Source organism: Lichenostomus cassidix, chromosome 11 (assembly GCF_008360975.1).
Source record: "Lichenostomus cassidix isolate B80296 chromosome 11, HeHo_3.0, whole genome shotgun sequence".
NCBI classification, from domain to species: Eukaryota; Metazoa; Chordata; class Aves; order Passeriformes; family Meliphagidae; genus Lichenostomus; species Lichenostomus cassidix.
Window position 1 is genome coordinate 11,495,028 of NC_139492.1, and position 17,369 is coordinate 11,512,396.

The 17,369-nt window shown below is 35.9% G+C and overlaps 1 long non-coding RNA gene across 1 annotated transcript in view; it reads left to right on the forward strand.

The window, feature by feature from the left end:
• Nucleotides 1–17,369, forward strand: part of LOC146432307 (uncharacterized) — a 153,952-nt gene that overhangs the window by 17,144 nt on the left and 119,439 nt on the right. Inside the window, exon 2 of the long non-coding RNA XR_014854546.1 lies at nt 7,178–7,282. This is a non-coding gene — a long non-coding RNA (uncharacterized LOC146432307). The remainder of the gene's footprint in view (nt 1–7,177; nt 7,283–17,369) is intronic.

Genomic DNA, 17,369 nt, shown 5'->3' on the forward strand with positions numbered 1-17,369 from the left:
AGTATCTTTGGTTGGATTTGTTGGCATTTTGAAAGTGAGAGCTATTGTTTCATCTGTCTGGTGGCCTAAGGGAAGAAGAGCATCAAGTACTCTCTGCAATACAATTCCCTTTTTTATTTATAGCTACTAGAAATATAAAGCTGGAACAAGTATATTGGGATATAATTTGGAATTAATAACGTTCTTGAATTAAAATTACTTGGTTGTAATCCTGCAGGTTTCTTTGTCCACAACCAGCAAAATGAGTGATAGAGATCTAAGCAGTACTGGTGTGACCTGTGCTTGGTCTCACTGAACCAGAGGGATTTCTTCTACTGGAACAATTCTCTTGCCCTGAGCTGTCCCAGTTTCTCTGAGACATCCCATGCCTTTGTGCCCATCAGTGAGTAGCACCAGTCTGAAATGGCATGTGCTTGATTGGATTTTAGTGTAAAGCCCCTTTTTTGCATTCTTACCACTTGCCAGGTGAGAGTCTGGGCAGCTCTCCTGCCTTCCCTTGGCAGAGCAGAGCCTGCTGGAGTCGCTCACAGTGGACCGAGAAAGGCTCTCTCTGGAAAACCACATACTGGAGGTTCTTGTTTCCCTTATTTCTTCTGCTGCATATGATATTCCTAGAGCAGTGTGTATGCATACCTTGCAGTGTATAATTGCATGCTTCATCCTGAGAGCTGTTCCATTCCAAATGAACCAGGTTCAGGTGTAAAAGTTATAATGTTAGCTAAACCTGAAGGTAAAAAAAGATCTAAATCTGCCTATATATAATTCCAAACTGAGTGGAAAAAAAAAAAAAAAAACAAAACAAACTGCTCTGTTATTTTACAGGGAACAAAAGTTTCCTTGATTTTCAGTTTGCTTTGAAGGTCAGATGTAATACAGGTGTTTGTTGCATAGCAGGCATGTTGGATAGATACATAGTGATGTAATTTTCTCTGCTATGGTATACTTCACATCATCTTAAGAATAAAAATGAAAAAAAAATTCTAAGATATTTGTGTCAGACTGAGATGGCGTCTTTTGGAAAACTCTGACTGGATGATTTTCCAGTTAGATATGTATCTGTTTTATGTAAAATGTTAGGCAAACTGTGAGTAGACTCACAGATTATCTGTTTAAGATGCTATATAGTTAGTGGATTTAACACGCAAAGATTGGGATAGTAACTTTACCTGAGCAAAACACAGAAAATACCTATTAGTTCCCCTAAGTTGCTGTACATCTACTTTAGCATTTTTAACTGAAAGACTTTTGTTTTAAAATGGTTCAGGTTCTTTCTGGTTTAATGCCAAGAACTCTCTGGGAGTGAAATGTGACAGTATTCCAATAGAAAAGATGAAGTGGCACTGGTGCGATAAGGATGTGGTATGTAGGATGTTGATGTGCATGTATTAAATTAGTTTATATGCACCAGGAGAAGAGCTACTTGAGCGAGCTTACTGCCTACTAACCACTATAAATTCTGCAGTGAATGGGAGCATGCCCAGGATTTTACATGAGGTTTTCTTGTTGTAGGATCCCCATCACTGCCTGACTTAAGTGCAGCTTTATTCAGAGCCTTATACTGTAAAAGCAGTTTGAGGGTGCTGCACTAAGCAATTCATGATGTGGGGGATATTTCAAACACTACCTAAAGAAATCTCAATTTGAATGTGATGGTCATATTGGGCATGTTGGTTGTTTTCTTTGCACAGATCAAAATTAGCTAAAATCCATCATCTATGCAGTAAATGGCAGCATTTCTGAGAGGCAGAACATTGTTCTGAAAGTTCTGTAGGAGTTTCAGTGTAGAATATGCTTCTGCTGTGCCCTCTGCAAATAAACATGTTTTGTACAGAATTGAAAGTACGGTTTAATAGACTACATAGATGTTGGCTTCCGCAGTTTTTATCTAAAGTCTCTTTACTTTTGTTTAAGGTGATAATGAAAGCTTTTTTCTGATCAAGCTGCTTCCTGCAACTTTTATTTTTATGCCAGCTAATTTAAATTCACAGGTTAATGGGAGTGATGAGGATGGAACCACTCCATTCCTCTGGAAAACAGGCCATTTATTCTGAAAGAGAGAGAGATACTCTGTTATAAATACCTAATGCTTTTATATTATAGAGTATGGTAAGTGACAAAACAGTCCATCTAATTAGTCTGACTGATTGATGGAACCAAACTTTTTGAGGTTCTGGAAGAGAAGGGAAAAGAATGGGAACAAAGAAACTCAAATATGCAAAAGAGAAGTATGTACTTTACATGTAATGGAAAGAGATGTGGTATTTCAGGAAAACAGAAAAATTAGGATGTACGCTTGAAAAATAAAAGTCATAATTAGAGTTAGCTTTTTGTAAACAACCCTCTTTTAATGCTGGTTAGTTCTACAGATCTTGATGAGAGTTCTGGCAGTGGGCTCAAGCTCTTATTTCTTCCTACTAAGCTCTCATTTTATTACTGCATGACCATCTTCTCCACACGTGAGAACAATCAGACATTTTGCTTGAAAACTATAAAATGAAACCAAAGTTTTTCTATTCTCCAGTTTGGATGTGTATGAAATGCATTACCACAAGGCAAAAATAACAGTTTCCATGTATATTTATCTTAGGTTTGTCTCGTTGTGGTTAGTTCTAGCTCACAATGGAAAGTAAGAAGTGAACAGTACTTAATTGAAATACTTAAGTATAAACTTAATCCCATTAAGTTAGTTCTGTAATTCACCAGGGTGCCTGTGTGTGCTTCAGTAAGTGACTGTTAGTTAAACGTGTGGGAGGAGGTTATGAAACTTTTGGCTTCAGTGAACATTGCAGCATTGGAGTTCAAGGGTTAAATGCTTTATATAAAATAGTAATTAAAAAAAATGTTATCAAATATTCTGCAATTTCGGACCGTGTGTTGGGACCTTTGGTGTGCACATCATTGGTTTTGTTTTTTTCATCCATTATGTTGTACATGACTGCAAGAGGAGAGAATATCAGAATCTGTGTAGGTGGTGAACTCAGATTTTGAAGAAATAGCTGCAAAATGCCCAGCTGTCCTTATAGTATGTGGTAATTACAGCTAAATTTCCTTTTTTTTTTTGCTATGTTCATTCCTCTTTAATAAGAAGGGAAGTTTTATTTAACAGCAGCTTTGTCTGGCTTCCTTTATTATGTTTCCATCTATTTTTGTTCCTGGATTGCACCTGCTCAGTAGTTATCTAATCTTTCTTAGAAGTTTACACTCTCAAGAAAAAGCTTTGAAGTTTACACTGATTAGTGTTTTATAGCATAGGAGATATATATATATATATATAATTCCTTCTTTTACAGTGTTAAAGCTATTATGCACCTGGTAGAAAGATAGACATTAAAGAGCAGATGACAAACCTTTAAAATATTTAGTAGATTAAAGTACTGAATTACTCCCTACTTCTTATTCAAGGTCCTTCATTTTATAAAAAATTTTTCCAGTTTGGGTTTTGAAGACAAGGACCTTTCATTTGTAGCTGTACACTGGCAGACACCAGACATTTTGCTAAAAGGTAGCAGATCATTATTGAAATCCACTTTTTAACTAGAATTGTATTAAAATACTGCTGATTCTAGTACTCTACAACAGTGTTGCCTTTTCTTGGAAATGTACATGACCATTATTCATCCAGACACTCAGGGGTTTTTTTGTTTGCAGAAGCACTGTATTTAACAAACATCTTGGGAAGGTGGATCTTGTGTAATTTGGAATGCAAAAGACCTGTGGAAAGGAGATGCTGTTTAAGCAGCTGTTTACATGCTTATAGACTGAGAAAATATATGCACATAGGTCACCTGAAATAACCTGACTTTTCCTAATATTTAAAGTCATATATACATAATTATTTATTTAAGCAAACATCTTACTAGTACAAAACCTGCATATTTTTAAGCCACTAGGTGGTAAAAGGTGAAGTAATCATATTTTTCTCCAAAAGATCCTAACAGGAAAATGGGGTGGGGGAAGAGGCTCTTGTGGTGTGGAATGAAAAACCTTTTCAGGTCATGTGAATAAGAGATTTACCTTAGCTATGGGAATTCTGAAATGTTTTTGATGCTCTCTTGAATTTATCAGTAAGGATGCCCTTAAATTCAATAGTTACTGGAAGTCCTTGAAATAACTGAGCTCAAAGGAACCAGATTTTGATCAACTTTTGCCATTGTAGATGGACAAGTGGTACCAGTTTATTTGTGATGACCCAAGACTGACTGAAATCCAATATTGATATTAATGGAAGCAGTCCTATGCTCAGAGTGGGAAAAACTCCAAACATTTAGCTGAGTTGAAAGGGGGAGTGAGGGGCAGACGTCAATCTATGAGATCTACATCACTCAGTGTAAAAATAAAATTTGTTTGCACAAATCTTCAAATTTGCATGTAGGAATATTTTTGTACAATGCAATTTTGAAGTCCTCTTAAATATCACATTGGTTCTTTATAGAGTAACTTCAAAAGTTGATCTGTATCTGGGAAAGCATTGTTGCCAACAGGTAAAATATGTTGTGTCTTTGAATACAATTTTTTATGCATGGTAAAGTGAAAATGGGTGTTTGATCTTCAGAGGGAGGAAAGTGGGCTAAAATTAGGAAGTAGGTCATCTATACAATCTTTGCTTAAAAAAAATTCATAACATTTCAAAGGTGAAAACAGGCAAAATACCTGGGATTAAATGAAAAAAATTGACACAGGTCACTGACATACATAATTTGTGCCTTCTGCTTTGGGGTGTTACTATCAAATGTCATTTTTTATCTCAGTACCATTTATCCTATCAGTAGCGAAGAGAATGTTCCACTGACCTCACAGTTTAACTGATGCTGAGAATTAATTCCTCCAGATTCCACTACTTTAGGTAACACTTTCTAGGAAAAGTTCCATAGGCAAACATTCTTAAGTAATGGATTTTCTTTTGGGGTAGAACACCTTTCTGTAAATATTGACAAATGGGGAGACAAACATACTTTGTAAAAGAATGGACTGGAGAAACTTGGCTTAGAGTTATGGGGTGGGGTCATTTTAGTTTTGTTTGGGGTTGGGTTTTTTTAATATATATCTGTGTGTGTATGTGTGCGTATATATGTATATATATCTGATAGTGTTGACTGGAATTGGCAGTGAGGTACATTGAGTGTGCTCAGAAAGACTGCAATTTGATCTAATCAAGGCTTGGCCTAAGAATGCAATAAATTGTCAATGCAGGACTTTTGCATTCATTTACACTAATATAGAGTGTCTCATTTCTGAGAAGTAAATCACAGTGGCTTTAGTACTTTATTTTCCATCTTGTATGTAAGTAAACTGCAGGATCAACTGGGAGGTTGAATCAATCTGCTATTTATTACCTCGAAATGTGACACCCTATTTTAAGTGCCTTATTCCCTTATGATTTAGGCAGAGTAGGGCATTACATTTAAACAGTAGAGAAACCAGCTTTACTCTTAGTGGATTTTTCACTTTAGATGTGATGGGTTTACATTTGTAAAAACTTTCAGTGCATCATTATGTTATTACATAAACTAGAGTTTCAAACAGACTGATATAGAGAGAACAAGAAAAGTAACTCCAGTTTTTGCTGTCATCTAATAAGTGTTAATCCTTTAGAGTTTTTTTTCCCTAGCACTATATTCAAATACTTAAATCATATGTTGATGAGTTGATTAATCTCTTTAATTTCTAGAAGAGCATAGGGCATTTCAAACACTTTCACGAAATTGGAAACATACAGGTAGCTTATTAACATTTTAACAACCCTTTAGATTTAGTTGAATAAAAAGACAGGAGCATCCCAAATAGTGGGTGTCTGAAGAATTCTGACTTCTTGGTCACATTGCATATGACTTAGTTGGGATAAAAGTCTCTGTGATTATTTTTGTGCTTCTACTCTGCTTTTTCTACTAGAAAGTTTTATTTAGCTTCCATCAAGTTGTTTACAAAATCAGTGTTATAGTTTTGAAAATATTAAACTGATTAAATTAAGGGAAGGTTTTCTCATACCAATGAAGAAGTAACCCATTTTCTGAAGCTAAGGCTTTGGATCCCAGATCAGAAAAACACTTAAACATATTTATCTTAGCATGTTAGTGTGAAATTTTAGTGAAGTTTTGTCAGATCCCAGTGACTGTTTTTACTATGTACTACTTAAATGGAAAGCATATAAAAGCACCCAATTCCTGCAAACTTTAAAAATGTTCTTATTTTTGTACTGGTGGCAGCTGTGGTCTTTGATAGCCTCTGAGTTCTTGCAAGTAAATCTTACATTTGGAGTAGAGAATTTGATGTAAAGAGGAAATATACCCACACTACCAACTTCTCATGTATTTAGCACTCAATACCTGCTATATGGGATTAGTGGCAAAGGGCTAACTATTTTATTCCACAGAAGAACACAGTGGATAAAAAATTAGCATAGAAGTCAAATGACTAGATAAACTATATTCAGGCACACAAAATTGTAATGATATCTTGAATCATTACCTGGGACTTGAAACAGTTTACTCTGACCAGCTTTTTTCCCCTTCCTGTTTTATTAGAGGCATACTGTATGCTCAATAGTAAAGAGCAGGGAAAGCATATGGCCTCCTGTTTGAACTTCTGTAATTAATCCTTCCAAATACTATTTCCTTGGAAAGTTATTTTTAATTTTATTACAGTCTGTTCTTGTATTCTCCCACACAATCACTTGGGCAACATTTGTATCGATGAAAACGACATAAAGCAGCTCTTAACTAAAAGGACACTGCTGTTTTACACAACATGTAAATGATTAAGTGATAGATTTTTATTACTGTTTGTGTGTAGAGTGCACTACAGCATTTCAGCATTAACTCTCCCCCCATTCTGCCCCAAATCTGTGCAGTCCTACAGGGTGTGTTTAAAGTTTTTTTGCTGTTTAAAATCATATGGCTTATTTTTTAGAAAGCTTTTTGAAGCACCAGTTATTCCCTGAGAGATAAATTGATATTTCTGTATAAATTCTGTGGATTTTTGCAGTCATGCAAAATAAAATTCTGCACTGTGGAATTGCTAGAAAAAGAAGCTAAAATAAGATTATAGCTATAAGTTATGAAAAAATATTGACGAATGATGGTCAGGTTGGTGTCATGCCAGTCAGTATTTTGTTTAAGAAAAAGACTCAAAGAAGAAATCTGTCCATTCTTAAAACTTCCTTTGTTGTTTGCCTGCATAGAGAATTACAGATGTGGGCACTGAGCATGGCACTTGGATGCTGCAAACCTGTAAGGCAACATAGAGGAAGAAACCCTGCAAGTGAAATTATTGATGATGGAGAGCAGTAAAGATTATATTTTTGAATACCTTAAAATGTTTTCCAGAAGTCCATGCAAAGCAGCTGAGTTCAATTGTATTTTTTTTTTTCCGTGTAACAGAGAAAACATTAAATGATCTTGATTACAGCTGCCTACAAAGCATGGAAAGGTGACAAATGCTTTATAGATATTTTCTGAGGTTGTCTTGAAATCTAGGTTGAGAGCAAATCAACCTCCAATTTAATCTTGAAATGAGCTACATTTATTCTAAATTCCATGCTTTTGGAAAGCTTAAAGTAAAATCCACCCTTTTAAAATATTTCACAGAATGTTTCTTTTGTCTCTTCCCCTCTTTATCCATATCAATTTTTCATCAGATTTAGCAAGGGAGCATTCTGCAGCTATATTAGCCTGAGTGGTGTTGATTTTAAAGGTTGTAATTAAAATAAAGGGAGCATAATTTCAGTTTAGAGGTCTACTGGCAAGAAATAAAACTGACTAGAAATAGTGGACATAAAATGTGGTTTTATTCAAATAAACTAAAGGGTGAAAACAATGTTTAATAGATATATCTTAACAACTTAATTCCTATTCAAGGATCACAGTAAGTTCACATTTCCAGGAGCTTGATCAAGGTCTGTCTCTTGGAATGTTCCCTTGTTGGTTTTGTTCCTTGAAACTGAAATTGCTGAATTGTACCAGAGAGGACAACACAGGCTTGATTTCCACAGGCACAGTCCTCATTAATTCAGGTGGATTATTAGGTCAGCAGCTCTGCAAAACCAGAAGTGGGCAGTGCCATGTCTGTAAATTCAGCTCCTGTTTTTCTTCAAAGATATGCTTTTCAATTCTGTCAGAAATAAACATTAGGTTTGAATGGAGCACTTCTTTAAGGCTAAATGAAGTCATGCTTCTGCTGAATAGCAACACTTTTTCTTAGCCTACATATATGAATTATACATGTGAAATAGAGCTGTCTAAATGTCAACTTTAAACACAGGCACTTAAATAATATTAGTTATCATGACTAGTTCATATATTTTAGGTAAAGTTGGATTGTATAATAGTTTTAGGAAATTATTATAACTGTTTTTGGATTTTGATAAAATATGCACGTGAACTACCAAAGAAATGTGTGTTTGTTAGTTATGGAAAAATCATACTTTTAGCTTTAGTCTAGTTTTGCCTCTTTTTTCAAAAAGATTATTTTATCCTCACAGAGGTCTATTACATCTCTGTTGCATTTGAAAACCTTATGGCATTTCAAAGCAGTATTCCATTTATTTAGGATACACAGACAATCCTTACTGAGAGCCTTAGCCTTTAATGCCAATCATGTCAAAACATTTGGTGCTGTCATGCTCCATACTCTCACCAGAAGATATCAGGTTTGCTTCTGGAACTGGCAGGCAAAAGTAAGGCTTTGTTAATGTTCTAAACTGTCTAAAATGTTTTCATTTTCATTCTGTTTTATTAACATTACTTTAAAATGGCATTCATTACAGATCTAAGTGTTGTGGCTCCATGGTAAATTTGATGGTGGAACAGTAAGCTAGAGCCTAATGCCCCAAGTGAGGTGATCTGAAGGGCACAGTGCAGAAATGAACAGGATCTTATGAATTGTCAGCTACTTGATGCCTTAGCCAAATGAAGCTTTGTTATTTCTCTGCACTATTAAAAATAAGTGAGAGTCTCAAAATTTTGGAGAATGCAAAGTGTAACTGAGGACTTCATTACTGTGGTTGTGGGTGCTTAAAAATCTCAAAAGGCAGATAGATAAATTTGCAGAGACAAAACCACGGTCTCATCAAAGAGTGCTCATGGAATAAAGTTGATTTTGAAGGATCAAATGAATGGAGATTGAATGGAGATTGAAAAATGTATCATTTTATGCTTTCCAAGAGACAATCCTGTTTTCTGCTGGTTACTGTTGCAGAAAGGATCCATCATTTGGGAAGTAGGGCAGTTTCTATGTAGTAGTTGATTTGTTTGAATGAAAATCCATATAAAACCTGCATCCTTTACCTTTTAGGATCAGGGCTTTTGAGTTACTTTTGCTTCACTGAAAGACAAGCACGCATGTAAAGAAAACTAGAAAAATGTTTCTTAGCATAAGCAATCCCTCTGTGTTTGAACTGCAGATGGGTAAATACTCCTCAACTCTGAAGCCTGACCTCAAAAGTGTAGTTTAATAACTAACTGTAGCTTTAGTAGATTCTGTCACAGTGATCTCTCTAGTCTATGTCACAGAAGCAAGTCTAGTGTTGCTTTAGTATCTGTCCTTCAGGATACCTTTGTCACTGCTCTCTATGACACTTCTGTTTCTCAATTTTTTTTCTTTTCTCCTGTGCTTGGATTGAGTTTAACTTGCACCTAATTTTCACACTGCAAGAATAAGAAAGAGATGCTCTTCATACATTGGTTACCTTTTTGACTTGCAATTTGCTACAGAAACTATATCAAGGGAAATAGGTCTTTGGATTCTAAAGACCCACTAAGGGACCCTTTGCCCCATTCCTAATGTTCACCAAGATTTTGTCTAATAGAGGAGTAGAAAGAAGCACTGCAGAACTTTTCATTTCTTGTTTGGCTTGTGTTCTCACAAATTTAATCTGCCTGCAACACAGATGATGAATCTGGCTCTAGTTACAAGCAGTGGGAGGCTTTACCTTTAGCAGGTGAGTCATTACAACATAACATTCCATTTTAATGCTGTTATGCAAACCCTTTTTTGATGTTTTCTCATGTTGTATGGTTTGTGCACAATTTATGAAAGAAATATTTAAGTGAGAGGTGCCCATTAATCGGGTTTATATTTAAATGTATCTTGATTTACTGGAGTAGTACTGTAATTACTAAGCACTCCCAATTCTAAGACCTTGATATTTAGATAGATATTCTTCTCTTCCTTAATAGTTCTTTGCCCTTTCTTTCTGCTAGTAGACTGTTTTTCCCAATATAAACTAGTGTGAATTAAAAACTGAATTCACCTGACTCTTACAACCAGAGACAATGTTACAGGATGACACTTCTTTACCCCTCTTAATATTGATTCTTTAATATGCTTAGGTTGAAGTGAACTGATTATAGGAAGCTGTGGGTGTTCATTGGTGAGATATTTTAGTAGTAAAACAGCTTCAGGGTCTGGTAAGCTAACAGCCTTACAGGAGATAATACATAAGTATATATTGAATACAAAAATGTCTCCAGAAAGCTTTAATCAGGATTACAAAGGATTCTTGAGGCCGTGTATGGGGCAGTTGTTTAAAATTCTTCCTCAGCCCACCCAGTACAGTTTGTGTTCTCCTGTACTGGAAGTCTGCTCTCTGTACATTGTGGGTTGTACTGTGCCAGCTCAGGATGAGCTGTCAGCTGTATGATGTAGAAACTTGTTGCCATTTAGGAAATAGTGCTCAACTGCTTCAGTAAAAATGACCATCATTGTTTGAAGAGCACAATATACTTCTTAATTTATTCTAAAATGTGTAGTTATAATTTGTAGCTCTAGTCTGAGTGCAGTTGGAAGATTTGCATTATGAAGTAAAATATTCCAGTTAAAATAAGATTTGCTCATAAATGATTCATTTGGCAGTTATTAAATCATGTTCTAACTCTCACCTGCCATAAAAAGTTTGTCAGAGTGCTTTAATGGCATGGCAAACAGCTGTCTGTCTATTAGCCCTTTAAAGGTGGAAAGCCACGGGCCAGTTTACTGTGTTAGATTTGTTCTTTACAGGGAGTTATTTTACAAGGTGGATGTTGTTGGAAGGCATTTTGTTTTCAGTTTATGAATACTTTATTTCTGTGATAAAGCATAAAAGAGGTTTGCATACCAGGAAAAGTTTAATTACTACATAACTAGATGAAGTGGCAGTTAGATGGCCAAAGGACACTTCAGAATTTATTGCTGTAAACAAAATCCAAATCTGCTTGCCCTTCCAAAGCTAAGGAATGAGCTTTTCACCTGGGAGTTCAGCGTAGAATGGGAAGATGACTCTGAAGCCATGAGATGTGAATTCCCTTAGAACTATGCTCTGCCCCTCCCTTAGTCTGCAACATCTGCTGCATGGTCATGTCTGCACTACCAGTGTGTCTTTTGGCTGGTTGGTTGGTTGGGGTTTTTTTTCATATGTCTGAGTACAAAGAATGTCAGCAGCAGTTTTGAGAAGTGTGTGGAGCATGTGCTCTTAGTGGCTCTGTATGTAGATGGTCCTGTGACAAGACAACCCTAACTGTGCCACTGAAATGATGAGGAAGGTAATTTTCCAAAAAAGGAGTCAGTAGCTGGTGTAGGAGTTGTTCCTTGTCTGGATTAAAGACAGGAGCACATAATCTAAAGGTTGGTTCTGATTAGTACTAGGGTTGATTATATGGTTAAATACAGCAAATATGTAGAGTATTTAATAAAGACTTCTGCTCGTTTGGATATTAGCTCAATGTTTTTTCTCTTTGTTACTAATGTCTGTTTTCAGTAGGGGATTGCCAAAATATTGGTGGGTCTGTGTGCCACCAAGGCAGTCCACAGAGCCCAGGGATTGTAGCTTTCTTGTTTGTAACTTTGAAAGTGTTTAAGAAATGGAGTTTACCTCAGTGCAGTTTGCAGGTAACTTGTGTTGGTCTGCAATTCACAATATACTATAAATAAGAGATGGAGCCTATATATTAATTCAATTCCTCAGTTAGTATCTGCACATGTGATTTACACGGTTGGTGCCCTGGGCCCGGGCAGAGTCCCTAAATATATTGCTAGAGCTGTGCAGGGGTGTGGTGTACAACCTGCAGGGATCTAGGTTAAACAGTAGCTTACAGACTGAAAAAAAACCAGCTTCCTGGTACAGTTGAAGTAGTTCATAGATAATGCAGATTTTCAAGCATTAGAGAAATACAGACCTTTATATTTGCATTCCTGAGACTACTCTTCAATGCTACCCTCAACTGAAAGTTTTTCAAAGTAACAGGAGTGCTGTGTAAAACCAACCCTTAACTTTTCTTCCTTGATGAAATTCTTTGATATCAGAAAGAATTCATTCCTGCTTCTTTCTGTCCCTGTATACTGATACTGTGCTTCATTCCATTCCAGGTTAGTTTGGTTTTTTTTTTCTCAGACAAGTATTTTTTTGTCGTTTTGCTTTTTGTGCTCACTCATTTACTTCTTGTTCTGTTCTTGAAGGGAATGTGATCTGAGATCTGTAACACCGTTTATATAAACATGCAGTCAAACCTACATACCTGCATGCCAAGGGCGTGGCTTTTAAATATATGCTGGGTATAAATAGCATGAATACAGTAAACAATTTGAGATAGATTATGAGATACTATCTTTTTAATCATGATCCTTGCCAGATGTAATCCCTAGATAAGATTCGCACTTCCGTGACTTCACCACTGATAAGATAATAAGGCGAATTACACTCAAAGGGCCTCCCAATGTCACTTAAATCAGTCACTTGTTTTTAGCATAAGCTCTGTGGAAACAGAAGCAGAAGGACTCTTACATAAGACTCATTACTAAACATGGTATTTAGTTATACATGAGACACACTCAGGGAAAATCTCAGGTGACAAAGGAAGATGCATCAGAGCATTAATCCCAATATAGTAACTTGCCATATACTGACAAATATATCCAAGCTTAAGTAATTAAATCTCTTTTTGAAGACACACTATGATAAGGAGTAAGTGTCCTGAGCAGATTAAATTTCTTTCTCCTCTCACATTCTGCAGTACAGCAGTGATCATTCTGAAGCCAGTCTCTCCTTTCTCTCTTCTGCTGTTTTGATTGTTGTTTTTTTTTTCTTTTAAGACCTCTGGGGTTTGCTTGAACACTTATAGTGGCCTGAGTATAAAAAATAGATACTACGTTTTCTGATCTCTTAAATGCAAATTTATCACCTCCTGTTATTTGTGTGCCACATTATCTCCATTATTTAATCTTGTTATCTTGCCTTCCTTTTAGTACAACCAGCTTCTTCAGATAGACACTCTAAACATACCTTTAGTTAAAACAATAGTGTCTTGTCCCTTACATTCAAAATCTTGAGTTCAAAGAAATTATCACTGAAATTGTTGAATGTCTCTGTCTTATCAGTGGAATAATTACATCAATATTTGCATTTAAAAGATTACTGAGACTAGTATAACACTCAGGAACTTGGGTTTCATTCCATCTAATTCATTTTGGTTTACTCTTGAATAAGTCAAAAGATGAGGCTCAGATCAGTGTCAGTGCAGCTCTGACGTGTTGTGTCTATCTGTGTTCATGCATTTATTACAGGACAGACTTTCAGCTGAACTGTGCAGCCTCTGGAAAATTCTTGTTGTATTAACTGTGTGAGAAGGGGAAGTAGCTAAGGGGTTTTGGATTGGGTTTTTTTCCCTACTTCTCTGTAGTGGCAGCTTCTTTTCTGCCTGAAAAAGTGGCTGCTTCTATTTTTAAGAGGTGCTTATGTGCAAAACTCTGTAACTGATTGCACATTCACATTTGTTTGACTTGGTGTTCCTTGCTTTCCACAGCCTGCATGAGGCAGGTGAAGGAGTATTGAAAACCAGCAATTCTGCACTGCTAAAAGAAATCTGATTTTTAACACAGTCACTGACATCTGTATGGTGAAATAGTCAATAGGTGAGATGGCATTCCTATTTTACAGGTTGTGAAATGCTTGCTGGAATCACTGGCATTTAAATATTCTTAAATATGCCATTTTCTCAGTCTGTACACATAAATGGGAAATGTCAGTGTTTTAGGAACAACGTCTACTTAACCTACAAACTGAAATGTAAGTTTAATGAAGAGCTGTAAATGGACGACTGTTTTCCCTTTTCAGTGGTGTAACTCATCCTCCCAGTTGCACCTGCTTAAATTACTTCTTTTCAAGGTGGATACCAGGTGAAGTGGAGCACGGTCTAAACTGGAGGGGCAGAACAGGGGTAGTGTTACAAAATGTGTGTAATAGACTTTTTATGAAGGTGCACAACCTGGTTCATAAAGTTTTCAGGCTCTTTTGTTATTTCTACTAATGAATAAATGTTAAAAGAGTTATGTGATACAAGTAACACAACACTTGTTATTTCCAACTGTTTGACAGCATTAGCTCTAGACAAAACTAAAAGAGGAAAAACAGCTTAAATTTTTACATTCAAGGTCATGCTTCTTTCAGACCTTGAATGTACGATGCTAATTAATATATTGCTAATGGCCATACTTAATACAACAAATTAAATTCCTCTTCTACTTGTGTTGGGTGGTTTTGTGTCAAAATTGTAATTTTAGCTTGTTGTTTCTTTAGCTTTCCCAGAACAAGACCAACTTCTGGAGACTGGGGAGTCTTCCTCCCTGGAGACATCCAGAAGCAGGCTGGACATTGTCCTGGACAACCAGCTCGGCCTGGTCCTGCTTGAGCTGGGGAAGTTGGACCATACGAGCTCCAGAGGTCCCTTCCAGCTCAGCCATTTTGTGATTCTGTCATTTACCCTGAAATTTAGTTAGATGGAGCCAGAGTATAGAACTATAAGCTGCTGTACATAAGTACAGAGCTGTTTACAGTATAGATGTATTGTTTCTGTGCATGGGGTGGAAGTTGTGTTCAGTGTTCTAAAGAAGAAAATAAAAGGCAGTACTGCAGCTGATCCCCAATACATTCGAGTGTTCTGATACTCTGAGGGGTTTCTCTTACTGAGAAGTTGGGTAAAATATCACTGATCAAGACACTGATCTTCTTGAGAATGGAATGACATGATTAGAGCTGTTACAGGTAAGAGGTCAAAAATGGACCCAGCTGAAGATCTCCCCAGGACATATAAGACTGTTTTTCTTCAGGTTTAATAGTATGGAACCTAGGTCATCAAAGAAGAACTCAATCCAAACTAGAAGTGATGTACTGGAATGTTTAGAAGCAGGACATTAGACAGGACCTGTCTTAAAAACAAGACCACAACAGTTCTGTTACATCTAACACTACTTTCAAATTCATCTCTTTTTTTTCTCTCCTTTCTTCCCCTAAATAAGATCTTTTGTCTCCTTATAATTTTCCATGGTATACTCTAACAACAGATTTCATCCCAAATAATAGATAGCACAACTAATTTCTCAATTTGAAACAAGTACATTTCTAGTGTGGAATAGAGAAATAAGGTGTCTAATTGAATTAATATAGGCATTGTGTCAATGATGCCACCATTGTGATTAATGAAGATTCGTTTCCTTCAGAATGAATGTTCAATGTAACAGCCTCCTCTTTTGTCAAAGATGAAAAATATAAATGAATTAAGATTTGATAGTGTAATGTACAGTCTAAATATGTAAAAGTGCAAATTTCCATTTTTATATGGATTTTTCTGCTTGGGTTAGGTTGTAGCTTTAAACGTCCTTCTGCACAGCCTGCTGTGCTTCCAGGTATGCAAGAGGGAACCAAACTGCTACTCAAAGGATGCTACTGCAATCGAGGGGACTGACTGATGGGAATGACTGATGGAAGGGGAGGGGTTTTGGCTTCATCTCTTCCCATTTGTGGACTCAGATGTCTGCTCCTTGTCAGAAAACTCTGCTTGCTTTTGGAAAGGCAGCCAGCAGTGGGTTTCTGAAGCAAAACGAGCTATGCTACCAATATGGAGTGATTCCAAAGTGCATTAACTGTTAGGCTGAGGTGGTGAAAAAGGAGTGAGGAGACTGATTTATGTTCAGTTTGTAACACAAATTATAGGAAATGGACATAAGTTGTTTGCATCACTGTATTGTTCTGTGAAGGTATTTGACCAAATTTTCCTATCAAATATATTCATGTCAAGTAAAAAGTAGCAAATGTTAATAAAAATAATGCTATAAACATTTTCTACTATAATTTTATCATTGTAGTTTCTCATATAATTGTATCATAAGAATCCTGCTGGGAGCGCCTTATAAATTTTTTGAGTCAGTAATATTAACCATTAATTAAGAAAATCCAAAGGATTATTAGATTAAGTAGAAAATATTAAATTTTTATTGTATGTATTTATAATCCCTTTTATAAACATTTTGAGATTTTTTTTAAGAGGCAGTCACTCTACCCAATTTGGGGCTAAAGGGGTATTTTTTGATTTATCTTTTATGACTATTAATAAGTTCAAAAGGAAAGTTATGTCTGATAAAATGACTCATTTATTCTTGCACAGCAGTACTCTATAGAATTTCAGAACAAAAATCAGTCAATGTATTGCTGAGTTTGAAGTGCTACATGAAAGAAATCATAAACATGTTAAGAAGCTTAAAGATTTAGAGCCTGTATCTTGAAATCCTTTGTAAGATTTCCATGTAAGATTTCTTAATCAAAAATGAAGCTGCTATCCTCAGTTAATTAGATTTAGATTGTCTCTGCTGAAGAGCCAGTAAAGAAAAACAACTTGGGTATAAATTTAATGTCCTGGGTTTGCAAAAGGTGATAAAGCAGTACCTGTTCTTCCCTCTAGTTTCAGGATGCACAAATAATTATCCTTGGGTGCATCCTTATATATCTTAATGTTCTGCTTTAAGAATATTATTAAATCCATTGATCCTCTTAGTGAATCAATAATCTGGATAATCATTTTAAATTTAATCTTTCATGTCATAAAGGGATGTCTAGGCTTTCCAGGTAATATCAGTATACAAGTTTTTCCTTGATAAACTGACACAAGATGAAAAGGGAGATTGATGTTGATCTTGTGTAACCAGAAGGATTATTTGGAAAAAAAAAATTCACCTTGTAATGTAGGTAGGACTTACTGCTGAGTATTTGTATGATTCTTTTCCTTTTCTCTTGCCCCTCTACTTATCATTCCAAAAAGAATTTGCAACTTAAAATACAAAGAAAACAGTCAACAGCAAGAGCCATGCTCTGCTATGCACCAACACATGCAGTTTTAGTTCTGGAACTGAAATGAAGAACTAATTATCTTTTCCTAAATGCTGCCTTTTATTATATCATCTTTTAAAGAAGCAAGTAGGATTTTTTTTTAATATTGAAATTTTATGGATGAAATTCCTTCCACCTAAAATATTCGTGGTTTTGTTTGTGTCTTCAGCTGAAAGAACTACCTGGAATTTGCCTACTGTATCTTCTAACCTACAGATTGCCCAGTTTGAATAAATTCATTGAT